The sequence below is a fragment of the Gigantopelta aegis genome, chromosome 3 (genome assembly GCF_016097555.1).
Source record: "Gigantopelta aegis isolate Gae_Host chromosome 3, Gae_host_genome, whole genome shotgun sequence".
NCBI classification, from domain to species: Eukaryota; Metazoa; Mollusca; class Gastropoda; order Neomphalida; family Peltospiridae; genus Gigantopelta; species Gigantopelta aegis.
In genome coordinates, this window is record NC_054701.1 from 67,461,461 (window position 1) to 67,478,980 (window position 17,520).

Here is a 17,520-nt window from a genome sequence, read left to right on the forward strand (position 1 = left end):
CCACCCCCCCACCCCCAAATCTTTAGCCTATTTTATATCATGTTTTTAATTAATACACAAAATATACAATGATCACTTTTGTAAAAAAAAAAAAAAAAAGAAGAAAAAGAGTCTTAAATATCTTTTAAAGCAGCAAATCATATGAAAAGAACTCTGTCTAAATGAAAAGAGAAAGAATCTATCTATATGAATTAATACTTACCGTAAACCGGACTTCCCTGTCATTGCGACCTTTGGGGGAATTTAACGCTGGGGCGCCGTGGATCTATCGCGCGTGGTTCCTCTTCCGGGTGCTGACATTTGAATGCAATATACCATGATAATGTTATGATGCCTTTGTCTTACAAACAACACGTAGGCACTGTTGTACTTTATACTAATGATTCGAACATAGTTTGCAATACACAGGCAAAAGTTTCCAATATGTTATAATCTCACTAAGTTACACAACAGGTTTCAGAGTCTCTCTCTCTCTCTCTCTCTCTCTCTCTCTCTCTCTCTCTCTCTCTCTCTCTCTCTCTCTGTCTCTCTCTGTCTGTCTGTCTCCCTCCCTCTCTGTCTGTCTCTCTGTCTGTCTGTCTCTCTCTGTCTCTCTCTCTCTCTCTCTCTCTCTCTCTCTCTCTCTCTCTCTCTCTCTCTCTCTCTCTCTCTCTCTCTCTCTCTCCTTCCTCAATTTTTGTCTCATACCCTGCCTGCCTAAAAGCTCGACCACCTATCCGTCAGTCAGTTAGTTAGTTAGTCAATCAACAGTCAGTCAGTCAGTCATTCAGTCAGTCGGTTGGCCGTCCGGTCGATCTGTTATTCGATCAGTAAGTCTATATGTCTGCCTGCCTGATACCATGTCAGGCAGCCAGCCAGCAAGCATGGCTGTCCGTCCGTCCATCCGTCTGTTTGTCTGTCTATCTGTCTCTACCTGTGCCTTGCCTTTCATGACACAGCGTTCCAGATTTAACCACAGGAACACCATAAAAACAATATAAAGTTTGAATCTCTTTACTTATTTATTATTTTTAAAAAGGTGAATAACCATAGCTATTTCTCAGAAACCCAAAAAACATGATAAACCGCATTTCTACAGAATCTCTTTTAAAACCCCACCACTAAAAACAGTATTATTAAAAAGAAGGAAACAACATTATTATTTTTGAAAACCACTAGGTACCCGTTTAAAGGTAGACGTACACGTCCGTGAAAAGACACCGCCGTGTCGGAACACCTGGCGTGTAACCGGCACAGTGCTCCCTCACAATCGCCACTTGAGATGTCGTCCACCGGGAAACACCGCGCTTGGCTTTCACCTCTTTGAAAAGCGCCCCCTGGAGGCGGGAACTGGGAGGAGTGTCTTTCCGTTCCCTATTTCGTTAGTGCATTGTTCGTTTTGGGTGACACTTCTGAACGACACTGCGTCTTTTGCCCGTGTTTGGGCTCTTCATTTTGAATAGCTCGTCCTCTCTCGCCGATTCAGTAGTTTTAATCGCCGGCAAATTGACCCCGTGTTTGTTTGCCTTGTTGTGTATACACCAAACCGACCTCTTGTCGTCTGCTCCTTACTACCGCCACCATCGTCTGACAGTATGAAATGTTCTAATATCGCCAAAGTTTAAAAAAAATATTTTGTTTAATGACACCACTGGAGCACATTGATTTCTTAATCATCGGTATTTCGTAATTTTGACATATAATCTTGGAGAAGAAAACTTCTGCATGTTTCCTTTAGAAGCAAAGGATCTTTTATATGCACTCTCCCACAGGCAGGATAGCACATACCACGACCTTTGATCAGTTGTGGTGCACGGGATGGAACGAAAAGTTAAAACAAATTGTTTAAAGACACCACTGACTGATTTATTAATCATCGACTATTGGATGTCAAACATTTTGTAATTCTGACACGTAGTCACCAGAGGAAATCCGCTACATTTGTCCTAATGTTGTAAGGGATCTTTTATATGCACTTTCCAACAGACAGGACAGCACATACCACGGCCTTTGATATACCAGTCGTGGTGCACTGGCTGGAACGAGAAATAGCTCAATGGATCCACCGACGGGGATTGATCCTAGACTGACTGTGCATCAGGCGAACGCTTTACCACTGGGCTACGTCCCGCCCCTCTTAGAGAGGAAACCCGCTGCATGTTTCCATTAGAAGCAAGGGATCTTTTATATGCACTTTCCCACAAACAGGATAGTACATACCACGGGCTTTGACAAGTTGTAGTGTACGGGTTGGAACGTGAAAAAGGAGTAAAGTTCCCACATACCACGACCTTTGATATACTGGCTAGAATGAGAAATATCCCAAGGGCCCACCGATGGAGATCGATTCCGGACCGACCGCGGATTAGTCGAGCGCTTTACCACTGGGCTACGTCTTACAGAGGAAACCCGCTGCATGTTTCCATTAGAAGCAAGGGATCTTTTATATGCACTTTCTCACAGACAGGATAGCACATACCACGACTAGTTGTGGTTCACGGGATGGAATGCGAAAAGGAGTAAAGTTAAAACAAATTGTCTAAAGACACTACTGACGCACATTGATTTATTAATCATCGGCTACTGGATGTCAAACATTTGGTAATTCTGACATATAGTCTTAGAAAGGAAACCTGCTACGTTTTCCCATTAGTAGCAAGGGGTCTTTTATATGCACCATCCCACACACAGGACAACACATACCACAGCCTTTGATATACCAAATGTTGAACACTGAATAAAGACCGGATGGACAGATTTACAACAGAGCATTTAATATTATCAAATATTATTACTCCAGCAGGCACTCATAACGGGGAAAATAAAAATCCTCAATAGCTGGGATAATAAATAGAATAACAAACTCGGTACCAGTTATTATCAAATTTATGTTCTTCGTGAAATAATGTTCACTTGTCACTCGCTAAAGCTCGTGACAAATAAAAATTATTTCACTCAGGACAAATTTGATAATAACTGGTAACTCGTTTATTATCCTCTATGTATTAAACCAGAGAGTTTCTCAATTCATAGACATTGGACAATAATTTTCTTACATTTCGAATTCCTTTAACATTTTGAATTAATTTATAAACAGAAGGGTGTTTCCAATAAAAAGGTTTGATATATCTACGATAACCTGCTTAAAGATTACATATAAATGTGGAACAGAATTTGTCCCTTACCTCTGTGATAAGTTATAACACTGACACAGTCTATTTTTCCGTGGAATAGTGTAGTAACGACCATATCATAGCCTATTCTTTAATTATGTTAAACAGATTACAAACTTCAGCATTATGGTTTTATATATCTATATATTGAGTAATTCATAAATATTATGAAAACAAATTCTGGCTTAGACGTAGCAAAACACTAAATAGTATCTCAGGGGGTTACATTTCGAGATGCACCCAACTTTTTATTCTACAGTTAAACATTGGTGATAACTGTGACAGCATTTGTTGTCATAAAATGTTGTTTGATCTGGCCAGTAAATTCCTGTTATTTTATTTGAACATGTGCTGGGTCCTACTAAAATTATAATAAACGCTTGAAAACGCTTATGTCTGAAACGTGCAGCGTATTAACACATTTTATTTTTGCCAAAAAATATACATTTTTGAGGCATACAACCATATTTATATATAAAATAACCCCATTTTTCTCATTTACTTTAAGATAGGGGATGTTAGTATTTATATGCATGTGTATATGCTAATTGAAACGCTGCAGGTAACAGTTTTAGCTGTTACTATTGTCATGTATGTGATTTGATTTGGTGTCGTACATCCTATAAATTATAATGTGCCAACGAGAAGTTTGATTTCGTATAGTAGATTGGAAAGTCGACACCAAACCATTACATATGCATACAGTTGCATCTGCACAGTTGATGATATCTGAAGTAATAAACTTTTTTAAAAAAAAAAAATAATCTTCGAAACGCACAAACTCAGGTTAAAAACTGGCAATATAAATATCAGAAGAAAAAAAAAAGAAAAAAAAAAAAGTTTTATTTAAAGACGCACTCAACACATTTTATTTACGGTTATATGGCGTCAGACATATGGTTAAGGACCACACAGATTTTGAGAGGAAACCCGCTGTCGCCACTACATGGGCTACTCTTTCCGATTAGCAGCAAGGGATCTTTTATTTGCGCTTCCCACAGGCAGGATAGCACAAACCATGGCCTTTGTTGAACCAGTTATGGATCACTGGTCGGTGCAAGTGGTTTACACCTACCCATTGAGCCTTGCGGAGCACTCACTCAGGGTTTGGAGTCGGTATCTGGATTAAAAATCCCATGCCTCGACTGGGATCCGAACCCAGTACCTACCTGCCTGTAGACCGATGGCCTAACCACGACGCCACCGAAGCCGCTATATAAATATCAGATTCTGCTGTCATGAGTAAACAATATATATATATATATATATATATATATATATATATATATATATATATATATATATATATTAAATTACATTTTAACCATTTAAAATTAGCGCATAATAACACAGTATTACATTAACTACAACGATTTAACATTAAACAAAATCACCCCCCCCCCCCCCAAAAAAAAAAAAAAGGAAAAAAAGAGAAAAACTAAGAAGAAAAAACAAAGAAGGAATAAAGTTAACAACGAAAGATTGTTAATATCCCTATTCTAATATTAGATATTAAGACTATCTGTAAGAAATTTTTATTGTATTTGTATTAAAGAAATCCCCAAAATCTTAAAAACAATTATTTATTCTCCTTTCTTATCATAGCAACATCCAGTCAATAAAAACGCTTGTTAAAAAGATTTGTTTTGGTTAACGAAACCACTAGAGCACATTGATTTATTAATTATAAGGTATTGGATGTCAAACATTTGGTAATTTTGACAAGTAGTCTTAGAGAGGAAACCCGCTACATTTTTACATCATTAGCAAGGGATCTTTTATATGCACCTTTCCACAGACAGGTCAGGACATACCACGGCTTTTGATGTACAAGTCGTCGATTTGTGGTTGGAACGGGAAAAAGAAGAAACCAAAGAATGAACCCACGAACGGGAAGAACAAAAGAGTGAAATACGTTGCTTGTGAGAATGAGGCTTTGTTGCTGATACAAAAACACACACAGGCACGCACACGCACACACGTATGGACCAAAGCATATAGGCCTATATATATACACACACATGTATACACACAGACATTTACATACATACATACACACATATATTAACAAACATACGCAAGTACACATGTATGTGTGTATGTATGCGAATGTGTGTATGTATGCGTACGTACGTGTGTGCGTACGTGCGTTTGTGCATGCAAATATGTATACATTTAATACGCCATAAAATATGTTTTCGATCAAAACTGTCTGCAAAACGTTGCGCCGAGTCCCACATATTATACCGGATTATATTTGTACACACCCGCGTTAATAAGGTGTCTATCAATAGACCATGTGATTAAACATTTATTGCAGTTGTTTGTGAAAAGGTGTTCCGAGCGGTTAGATAGTACTAAACTCTCAAATGCGCAGCTTCGTGTATCAAGCGAACAACTGCGAGATTGACCCCCTGCGGAAATCACAAAAGACTTCACGAATGGCACGCACAAAGATTGCAATGCCGGTCGATTTGAGTTGAATGCCGGCAGTACATTTATTCCGCGTACTCCTTTTGATAAAGAGCGACTGCTTTTGAGCATCTGAAAAAGGACTCCCGCTAAATCGCGTTTTTGTGGGCTTTAAATGACAGACTGTTCGCAATTGTCTACAATGCAAATCTAAAGTGTAGCAAATATGTATGGACAAACTTTAACAACACGTCGATAATTCAGCGGTTATTGTGCGGGATTTTCTAAGCGCGGTCTTCCGCGCATTTATGCCTTGTTGAAAAGACCGCACTCTGGAGTGGTCGCCTTTATAACCCATAACTTGCTAAATAGAAACGGAATTAAAATAGTCTTTTGCAAAAAAAGAAGAAAAAAAAAAAGATCGCCTGTGTAAACTAATTGAAATAAAAAAAAAGTTGAAAAAGTCCACCCAAAAATTACACAGGTCGTTCCCATGATGCAATTGGGGATAAAAAAAAAAAAAAGTAAAAAGAGCATACGACAATCACTCTAGGGGGAATAACTCTTATAAAAAAGGTGGGGGTGAGGGAGAAGAAACAAAGTTATAGATAACAAGCGTAATAAAAGTTACTGCAGTTTCATATTTTTAATTGCTATTATATTTATTATTATTAATATGTTAATTTATATATTTATTAAAAAAATACAAATTCTGTCTTTTACGAGCTACACCAGTAATCCAGTCTATAGGATGAGATGAAATGGGAATGGAAAACATTTTGGATTACCGGCCTCGATGGTGTCGTTGTTAAGCCATCGGACATAAGGCTTGTAGGTACCGGGTTCGCAGCCCGGTACCGGCTCCCACCCAGAGCGAGTTTTAACGACTCAATGGGTAGGTGTAAGACCACTACACCCTCTTTTCTTTTGTGTTCTTCTATTTCCTATACTTGCACTGACCTCGAAATGTGATAACAACTAACCCACTGTTCTGGACAGACAGCCCAGATAGCTGAGGTGTGTGCCCAGGACAGCGTGATTGAACCGTAATTGGATATAAGCACGAAAATAAGTTGAAATGAAATGAGATGGATTACCATGCATATATCCACTAAAGTTTCATAGACGGCCACCACAGATCCAACTTCTGACATGGCCACGGACCACAATTATTTGCGCTATATGTAGCTATATAGCATCAGTGGTTGTAGTACTTTTATTAATATCAGTAGGCCCATATGTTTTGTTTTAATGCACTTTGCCTGCCTGGGGGTGGGGGTGGGTGGGGGGGGGGGGGGGGGGGGGGGGGTGGGGGGGGGGCGGCATAAATACCCCGAAAAGGACAACCCCTGGGCTGAGTTCAGACAGACTGAGCAGAAAACCCGTCCGCTAGACTGGTTTATGCGCTTCACGGTAAACTAAATGACAATCTAATTAAAATTAGCTCCACTATTACATGTGGATCTAACACCAGCCAGTTGGAGCTCATGTCCACCAATCAAAACCTTACTTGCAGAATCCTGCCAGTGATTTAAAAATAATTTGAAAACATTCCAAATTATCTATGACTACCCTAGTTCCGCACAAAATTCGAGTACCTTATTTTTTTTTTACCCAGATGAAACTTTTTTTTTTACAACCAGCACCAATCACAGGACTTGTGGTGTTCACTTCTCTGTCAAAAGTTCGGTGCACCTCGAACTTTGACCCATCCGGAAGTTATTTGGTTTAGTACTGCCGTAAACCACTAAAAACAATATAAATGAACTAAACACTGGATTTTTCAGAGCTCTTCGAATTTTGGAGGGGGTGCGCACCTTCAACACCCTCGAGGGCAGTTCTTACGACTAAACATTATTGCATTAACCTGGTGAACATTTCTTGTACAATCTTATTTATATGCATTGGCGTAGTCACATCCCCCCATATACACACAATGTGGGTCCCATCAGTGCAAAACACTTGCTATGCCATAGCCTATGCACCCCAACTCCGACTTCAACGATCCTGATAAACTAACAAACAAACAACAAACAAACAAACAAACAAACACTTACCTCTGTGAATTGACATATCCACTCAAATCTTGCAGAACACATTACAACATAATTCCACAGAACTTAGCTTTCGTCATTAGGTAGTATTAGATCCATGCACATATGTTTTACATTTATACACATTTAACATAAATATGATTATTATATGACAAACAGCGATTCTGTTCTTACATTTCTAAAGTTAAAACAACAATAGTCTGAAGAATGTACGTAGTATCGCTTTGACATCAATAAGCATATTAATATTTAAAACGTCAAAGCATTGTTGACGTCACGTCACAGGACTGTTGTCGTTTTTATGGCAACGTTTCCGGCCATTTTCGTAACTTAAAGGAGGGGACAATTAAGGCATTTGGCCTGGTATGCATATTCAAAGATATATAATGCACATTATTGCTTAATATCAACAAGTACAATCTTATAGTTAATTAATAAAACGGTTAAATGTGACGGCTATTATATATAACGGGCGCAGCCATTTTGTACCATCCTAGTGAATACGCCATCTGGCGAGCTGGTGGTTACGTAATACCTAACATGTGACGTCAGGAATTAGTCTTCGAAATGAAGAAACAAAACATATCTGATTTTTGCGGATGCATCGCAATGTTCTGTAATAATAGCCATCCCAGTAAGCCAGTAACAATTATATATTATTTTTCAATACAAAATAAACCACCATTGTCAAAGTGTTGAAATAACTGCATTATGTTTTGTACCTAAATTAACCCATGTACTGAAATAATAATCGGAGTGTTTTCTTGGTTAATTGGTCTTTTCTTTCCGTGGCCTGTACCTGTGGTTCCTGATTGGCAGGTGTATATTTAGACGGTCCCCAGACACTGTGTCTAGACACACTAAAAAGACGTGCCTCTTTTATTAAGATCACAGGGTATTGTGTTATAACCGCACGGATACCCCTCTATTTGTAATGGACATTACCAGCCGCCCTGCGTTATTACTGTAAGTAATTCTTTAAAACCCTTGCTTAAATAGACTTTCCCATCTAAAATCACAAAACTGACCAATTACGTCGTCCCAAAGAAAAAAGTATCATTTGGATATCGTGAGTGGTCGTTTTTGCTCGAACGTAACCTACCAATACTAGGCAATAGGCCTAATAATATGCATTTTTTTCTTTGGATTTAAAAAAAAACAAAAAAAATATAACTTCATTTTGTTCTATTGATGCAAATTAAAAAATATTTATTTAAATAGTTTATTATACAATCAAGTCATTTATGTTGTTTTACAAGTCAGGTTGATGAAAGCGAAGCGCCTTGTCGTAAATTAGAGCGTTTGTTTACACTGTGTATAGAGGAGATGGACGGAGCTGACGTCATTTTGCCCCAAGCTATACCACCGGACGTTACAAAAACGAAACAAAATGGCTGACCCCAGTTAGTAGGAATAATCATGTTTTTTTATTAACTCTAAAATTACACGTTTTTCATTTGTTAAAGTGTCAGTATATGTTGGTGGTCCGGGTATGCATCTTTCCAACACATAAGGCTCTTGTTTGAGTTGACCCTACCTTTAACGGAGAATGTGGAAATGCACACCCCAGCACCATTCCTTTTGATCGGCGCCTGATAGGGAATAAAGGTAGCGCAGAACAGCGTACAGTAAAAACCCATTATCTGTCAAGAGTAGGATTGATTATGCAAAGAATTTGAATTACATGAAAAGTATTAATATATTAAAATAACAGCTTTTTTTTTCGTTTCGTTTCGTTTTATGTTATGTTTGTTTTTCTGTCAAATTCAAATTGTTGGTCACCATTACTGGATGAATTTTTATTCACTGGTGTAGGCAGAAGGGGGCGATTGGAGCAATACACCTCCCAATCACACTTCTTTGGTTCCCCTACCCCGTTATATACTTTGATATCGCCACATAACATGAGTCATATAAAATGTGCCCCCAATATAAAATACTATCGACAACATTTGGCTATATTCGCACCATCAAACATGTATTCTTCTCCACTATAAAACCGTTAAGCGTGCTGCTGTTTCGCGGATTTTGTTTTCTTGAGTATGATTTGTGATTCGAAAAAGCAGATTTAGGTAAATTTTAAATAGGATTCCTAATTTAAGTGCTTGCTCAATTTGTTGAGCCTAGACTAATTTAATACAAAATATTTATGGGTCACAGCAGGCGTGACCCCTGTGACACCCCCTAGGATCCGCGCCTGCGTTTGTTGGCTGAACTTAGAACTCTTGTCCTGCTCTTTCAACCAAGAATATTGGTTTAAACAAACACAGGGGTAAAGCGCCCGCTCGATGCGCGGTAGGTCTGGGATCGATCCCCGTCAGTGGGCCCATTGGGCTATTTTTCGTTCCAGCCGGTGCACCACGACTGATATGTCAAAGGCCGTTGTATTTACTAACCTATCTGTGGGATGGTGCATATAAAAGATCCCTTGCTGCTGATCGAAAAAAGTAGCCCATGAAGTGGCAACAGCGGGTTTCCTCCCTCAATATCTGTGTGGTCCGTAAACCATATGTCTGACGCCATATAACCGTAAATAAAAAGTGTTGACTGCGTCGTTAAGTAAAACATGTCATTCCTTAAACAAACTTACGAGCGGTAAACTCATCGCGACAAGGGAATCGACCATTTCCAAGGCAAATCATTCTGATAGGTTTTTATTAGTATATATGAATATGTATGCATACAAAAAGTAGTAATATCAGCTACATGCAAGAGTGTGGGAGGATTTCATGTTTATGCGATTGCAAATTGAACATGATCACCGTTCAACATAATCGCTTTTCTTGTGCCCCGTTTTGACAATCATCCACATTCCACGAAACCAGTTTACACAAACGACAATGAAAAATGACATCGTTCCCGATAGCAATAACTTCTTGTCTCCAGACTAACACTGTCTCTACACAGCAATAGCTTGCCATGATTCCGGATCTGAATCCGATTGAACGTATTTGGAACACCCGTGGGCGCCAGGTCAGGTCAGGTCAGAGAGTTTAACGTGCACATTCAGAGCAAGCTGTTGTAGCGCACGCCTGTCCTGGTCGCAGGTGTCGGTCTCAGCCGGTTCCTCCGTTCAGGACAGGAAAGGGGTGGGGTGGGGGGTGGGGGGGTGGGTGGGGGTGGGGGGGTGGGTGGGTGGGGGCTGCATTGTCAGGTGCAAGGGAACACCTGCAATCCGATCGTGATCGGTAACAGGCGGAGGGGTGGTTTGGTGCTATGGGTGCCGCATACGGGCATCAGACCCACCAGTACAGGGCTGAGTTCAGCCAGACAGAGCAGAAAAACGTCCGCTAGACTGGTTTATGCGCTTCACGTCAAACCAAATGACCATGTCGGGAACCAATCAAAAAGTTCGCGAACGTTAGCGAAATGTTCGCTGGCAGAACTTATGCCAGATTCTCGCGGAAGTGGATAATATACTATTTTACATCACGGCTAGCTTCATTTGCCAGTCAGCTAATCAGACGACTTTCTGGAGGGTTATAAAACGAACGTTGGAGACCGCTATTCGGGACGTGGAGTGTTTGCACGTTACTGATGACTTGGTCTGTAAATGAAAATCAAACTGCGCCTTTCGAAGAACTGCCCTTTGTGTTTGTATAGACCTACATTATTAATTACGTTTGATATTTTTTTTGTTCAAGAAAAGATATCCACTATTCGCAGCGCAGATGGTTTTGAGTCAACGTTCCGATCCCCTAAGCCCAGCGCAAACTAACGCATTTAATTTCTTCAAATAAACTTGTCTGGTTTCTCCTTTTTTTAATATTCTGTAACCAGAGTTGGGGTATTTTCTTAGCTGTTGACTCAATCATGACTCACAAACACAGCGCCCGTTTGAGCGGACGCGACCCGTGAATTTTATAGCCCACTGGGGATTTCCGTAACTCCGGGGACTGACGAACAATCCCGAACAGTACTCGTAGTGACACCGATTATGCATACCAATCGTGAGACTGAGAATGGCGAACTCCGAGCACATGGCGAGCTCAAACAATGTACACAATTTTCAATATCCTTAATGAAATGAAAATGATACGACAATCACCCCGATACCTGTGGGACGCCCGTATCGGCAAAAATCAAACACGGGCATCTACTATTAATGAGCAATTTATTTATCTCGATTGAACAGAGCAGTCGGTTGGTCCCGAAGCCTCGAAGGGTCGATTGCGCATTTAGGCTCGCGCACCGCAGCTTCGTGGATCGGCCTGTGGTGAAACTTGCTACAGTGCTAGCCTCGCAATTAAAATCTGGTTATGATTTTCGTTTTATTTTTGTTTTTGTTTTGTAAAAAGAAGAATAAGAAAGGTATATTAGTATCTACTTTAAATAAAAAAGGGGCGGATCCAAGATTTTTTACAAGGGGGTCCCAAAATTCTAAACAAAACAGGCATATTTGAGTTTACCGAAGGCAAATGAACCGAGCTCCCCAATGGATCGAAACGCATTCCAGACGGTGCAGGGAGTTGGGGGTGGGGGGTGATTTGGGGCGGGGGTATGCTCACCTATAAAGGTTTGAATTAAAGATGCCCAGAAGCGCGTTTTCATGGTAATTTAGAATTGTTTGGCAATTGTTGTTTTTAAATTATGGCATCAAAAAGGGCACTACAAACGAGCGGAAGGGTGTGTTAGGGGGGTAGGGGTGGGGTGTTACGAAACCCCAACGATCCCCTTTGAATCCACAAATGAAAGTAAGAACATAAGTTGTAGTCTAAAACTAAGAAGAAACGGAGAAGAAGAGAAGGACAAAAAAACGCGAAGAAGAATGTTAGACATTTGGTAATCGAAGAAAACCCGATATATTTTTTCCATTGAAATGGAGAAATACCCTTAAAAACAGAACAGATCTCGTCCCCACAAAATGGCTCCACTCAAAATTCCATAGTACCACCACCACCCCCACCCGCCTGCTACCGATTCAATCGGACTGCTGGTGCTCCCTTGCACCTGCCAGTGCAGGCGGTCCCTCCCCCCCCCCCCCCACCTTTCCTGTGTTGGACAAAGGGGCCGGCCAAGGCCGGCTCTTGTGCCCACGACAGGCGTGCGCTACAACAGCTTGTTCTGAATGTGCACGTAAAACCCTATGACCTGACCTGACCTGTCCCCACAACAATAACCTCTCATTTTTTATTTTTTATTTTTTTTGAAAAATGCATTTCGTGGTATTAAAAATACCGGGATGATCAGAAACACATTAGGTCGAATTTACGAATCCTGTTTTTCTTAAACGCACGTGTTTAAGCATTGTAAATGTATGTAGTTATACTGTGTGTAAGACATAAACAGACTTTGTAATTTCAGCCCTTATACGTCATAGTGTTTAAAAACTAGCATCTGCCACTTTAAGAAGAACACACGCGTATAGGTTGCAGTGCATCAAATTAATTTCGAATGGTGGTATAGATTTTCATCATCAGATATAAGAATCATATTGACGCAATGTCACTAATAAAAGGTGGACACGGTAGACCTACCCTGCATGCTCCAAGTATCGAGTCACACCTAAAAACCCCGAAGCATCATGCTGTGGACAGTAGCTAGGTAAGTAATAATAGGTGGTGCTATGACTAAGCGCTGTTAACAAGTCAACTATTTTCTGGATGATTTATGCTTCGTTACACATGTGCATACTACATTCATTCATTTCATTTCAACTTATTTTCGTGCTTATATCCAATTAAGGTTCAAGCACGCTGTCCTGGGCACACACCTCAGCTATCTGGGCTGTCTGTCCAGGACAGTAGGTTAGTTGTTAGTTGGTTAGTTGGTCAGTGAGAGAGAAGAGGGTGTAGTGGCCTTACACCTACCCATTGGGCCCTTAAGAATTCGCTCTGGGATGGAGCACGGTACCGGGCTGCGAACCCTGTACCTACCAGCCTGTAGTCCGATGGCTTAACCACTGCGCCACCGAGGCTGGTCACACATACTACAGGCTATTGTGATCATCTTAAACACGGATATAAACTGTATACTGTATATCGGCCTCGGCGCTATCGTGGCTAAGTCATCGGACATAAGGCTGGTAGGTACTGGGTTCGCAGCCCGGTACCGGCTCCCACTCGGAGCGAGTTTTAACAACTCACTGGGTAGGTGTAAGACCACTACACCCTCTTCTCTTTCACTAACAACTAACCCACTGTCCTGAACAAACAGCCCAGATAGCTGAGGTTTGTGCCCTTGACAGCGTGCTTGAACCTTAGTTGGATAATAAGTTAAAATGAAATGAATTTTATATTTGGGTGCCGGTAGAGGGTCGTGTTTGTGAGCATTATAATATGTTTCTTATAGTCAGTAGAAATGCTTTTTTTTTTAATGTAAAACATTTATCTTCTTAGAGCTCATACACCCCCCCCCCCCCCCCCCAAAAAAAAAAAAAAAGAGAGAGAGAAAAAAGAGAGAAAAAGGGGTTTATTCAAAATAATTGTTGAAATACGATGTTTACTAACATGGAATGCCGGTTATGCCCCTTGTTTAACTCTTACTTTAGTACGTATTGATACATATAAGACTAAGTATCAAGTTTCATTGCTGGTGACATTAAAAAGTTCTAATAAAATTGAAATAATCTTGTTCAATTGGTGCATGAAATGTTAAATGGTAAATATGCACAATTTAAATGAAATGTGTATTGGAAGCTGTATAACTAAGTTCCAAATTATGAAACATATTTCGAGTTGCGTCCCCTTTCTTGCTTATTATTAATTAAGGCACATACTTAGACCATGCATTTTAAATAACTGAAATTGCAAGCAGATTACTTATTATATAATTGATACCATGACAGGTCATTAAAGGGACAGACCCTAGTTTTTAAACACTACTACGTATTTTTCACTGTTAATGCCGTTTTTAATAATTTAAATTAGAGGTACTCACATTTTATTATTTAAAATACAGTATTAATTTTCGTACACCTGATGTAGTTTTGATAATTTTTTGCAATACCCCAGGATTTATTTATCGACGCACTCAACACATTTTATTTACGGTTATATGCCTCTTTTCGATTAGCAGCAAGGGATCTTTTATATGCACCATCCCACAGACAGAATAGCACATACCACGACCTTTGATGTACCAGTCGTGGTGCACTGGATGGAGCGAGAAATAGCCCAATGGGCCCACTGACGGGGTTCGATCCCAGACCGACCGCGCATCAAGCGAGCGCTTTACCACTAGGCTACGTCCCGCCCCTTAGCGTCCAAGAAGAATGTAGATAAAAGGATTCGAATCCGCCCTAGATCCAAACCACCATACGCCCATGCTACTTTATGTCAAACATTTGATAATTCTGACATATAGTCTTCAGAGGAAAAATCGCTAAGTGTTTTTTTTTTTCATTAATAGCAGCAAAGGATCTTTTATAGACATTTTCCCACATACATGACAGCACATACCACGAGACTTGGACGAGTAAAACTCAAGGAGACCGCCGAGAGGGTTTGATTCTACTAAGCTCATCCCCGGGCCAGGTTGAAAGTCAAAAGCAGGACCCCTTCAGCCAAATTGGCAATCATATTAGTGGTTATTTACCGACTTCGATTAGGAACTAACAATGTTTTCTGTCAAGTTTCTTAATTAATTTGTGTTTTGAATACACAGAAATTAAACTCTGCTCTTACACTTTAACCGAAAAGCTGCCGTGGAAAATGGCTTGAGGTTATTTATTTTTTTTCCACTGCACGTGTGTTGCCGTGGCCATTTTCCTTAATTGCTAGTTTTGCGTTTATAGATTTTAAATTTCAGAAAAAAAGTTTAAGTATGTGGACAGGATAAAACTTTTATATATGCTTCATAAAAGGGATGTCTGAGCTAGGCTGTCTATGAGCCTTTCGCATGAGTTTGTGGCGCCAGTATCTCTTCAAACTCTGACACTTCACACTTAATTATTATCTATGAATAGATATTCCTCAAGTTCTTCACCATTCTTCCATGATTGTGTACATTGCAAGTGATGACTTTTTTTTTAAAAAGGCGACACAGATTTCGCCTTACTGTGACTGGCACGGCGAAGTCAGGCTGGTCAGAGCGAAGTTTGGGCTCACTTCGCCCGGTCGCGTGAGCCCTGCCATGTAAAATTATTCAGTATTTTAAAGAATATGTACAGTACTGTTAAAGCTTGTGTTATGTTCAGGGGTACATCAAAGATGTAAAATTAGTCTGCTATTATTTATCTTGTTTTTAAATGAACTATGTACGGATATGTGTGAACCGTATAAGTAGTTTTTCTAATGCGTGGCTCATGTGTGGATAGCCCAAGATGTAGGTGAAGTGAATTTGTTTGACATCCAATAGCTGATTATTAATGAAATAATGTGCTCTAATGATGTCATTAAACAACACAACAACAACAACAACAACAACAACAACAATAACAATAGAAAACCTCTATGAAATTAAAATCAAGATCAAATTCATACTTCCGTTTAAAGGGGTTATTATTCGTCATATATTCCACTTTAAAAAATATCATTTGGAACTGATAAATTAGCAAAATAACTTCAAATATTTCAAATACATTTAATAAATAATATTTTCAATGATAAACTACTTGTATTAACTTGAGGATAGTGTCTCGCTTATTGTCTTTGTTATATAGTACTTTTTTTATGCCAGGTCCGTGATCAAATATCCGGACAAAAAAACAGTTCTATGTACATTTTTAACAATTTTCGTACCATTACAAACAGTACAAGTAGGCATACTTCATTTTTTTTTAAATGCTACACATATTTATTGAAAAAATGTGTTCTTAATATCGTTTTCAACCCATCATTTGAACACAATATTACTACTTCGTCGTTGGCCCCCCCATTTTTTAAAAAATGTTTCAGATATTTCCTTCACAAATTTGCTTAACGTATAACACAACATAAGCACGTTAAGTTTCATCATTAAAATCAATATATGACTTTAACAAACTTCTCAGCTGGCACCATTCCAATGGTATTATTTAGCCATCACCGAAACTTCATACATGTACATATACAAAACCAGCTACACCATGAAATGGAGTTAAAAGCCCAATGAGGCCACAACAAAAATATTTATAAAAACCTAAACTTTTCCCCCCCCCCCCCTAAAATATATAATTTGACAATTCAGTAGAAATTCTAACTCGAAAATACACTAAGAAATAAAAAAACACACAAACATTCCCCCCCCCTCTCTCTCTCTCTTCTCTCTCACACACACACACACACACACACACACACACACACACACACGCGCACATACACACATACTCCACACTCCACACACGAGCACATACAAAATATATATTTTAAAATATATATTTAATTATAGTTATCAACGAAATTAAATACGTAACAATGGATTTAAAGTATCTTTTAAAAGCCGGATACAGGTGCAGAGCGACACCTGGTGATGACAAAGACTTGTTTCTGGTAGAAATTAATAATTGGCCAAACTGAACAAAATATGACAAATTAAGGCATGTTTCTGTTTTACGTCCTTCAAAACATCTTTGTCGTGACATGTATAAAAAAAAAGAAAAAAAAAAAAGAAGAAATATCTCATAAAGCCATTTTAACTCTCTCCACTGCTACCTGGTAAATGCATTTATTAACCAATAGTCCTTTGTTGCCGTCTTATTTTTGTGTCAAGACGTCGTTTTCGCCTCGAGTTAAACCCCCACACCAGAGTACTTACAGATGAGCGACACGAAAAACCTATATCGAAGACACTCATACGCCAAGTCTAGCTTGTCGTAGAGATAGAGTTGAAGAGTCTCGGCATTGAAACGCCTCCATCAGAAATCGGAGCATCTATAATAATTGTAGTCGCTCCGAGACGACAACTTCTGATTAACAAAGAGTCGCCTGATGGCGAGACGCGAATCAAGAGCGACATTTTCTCTTCAGCCGAATACGATTACG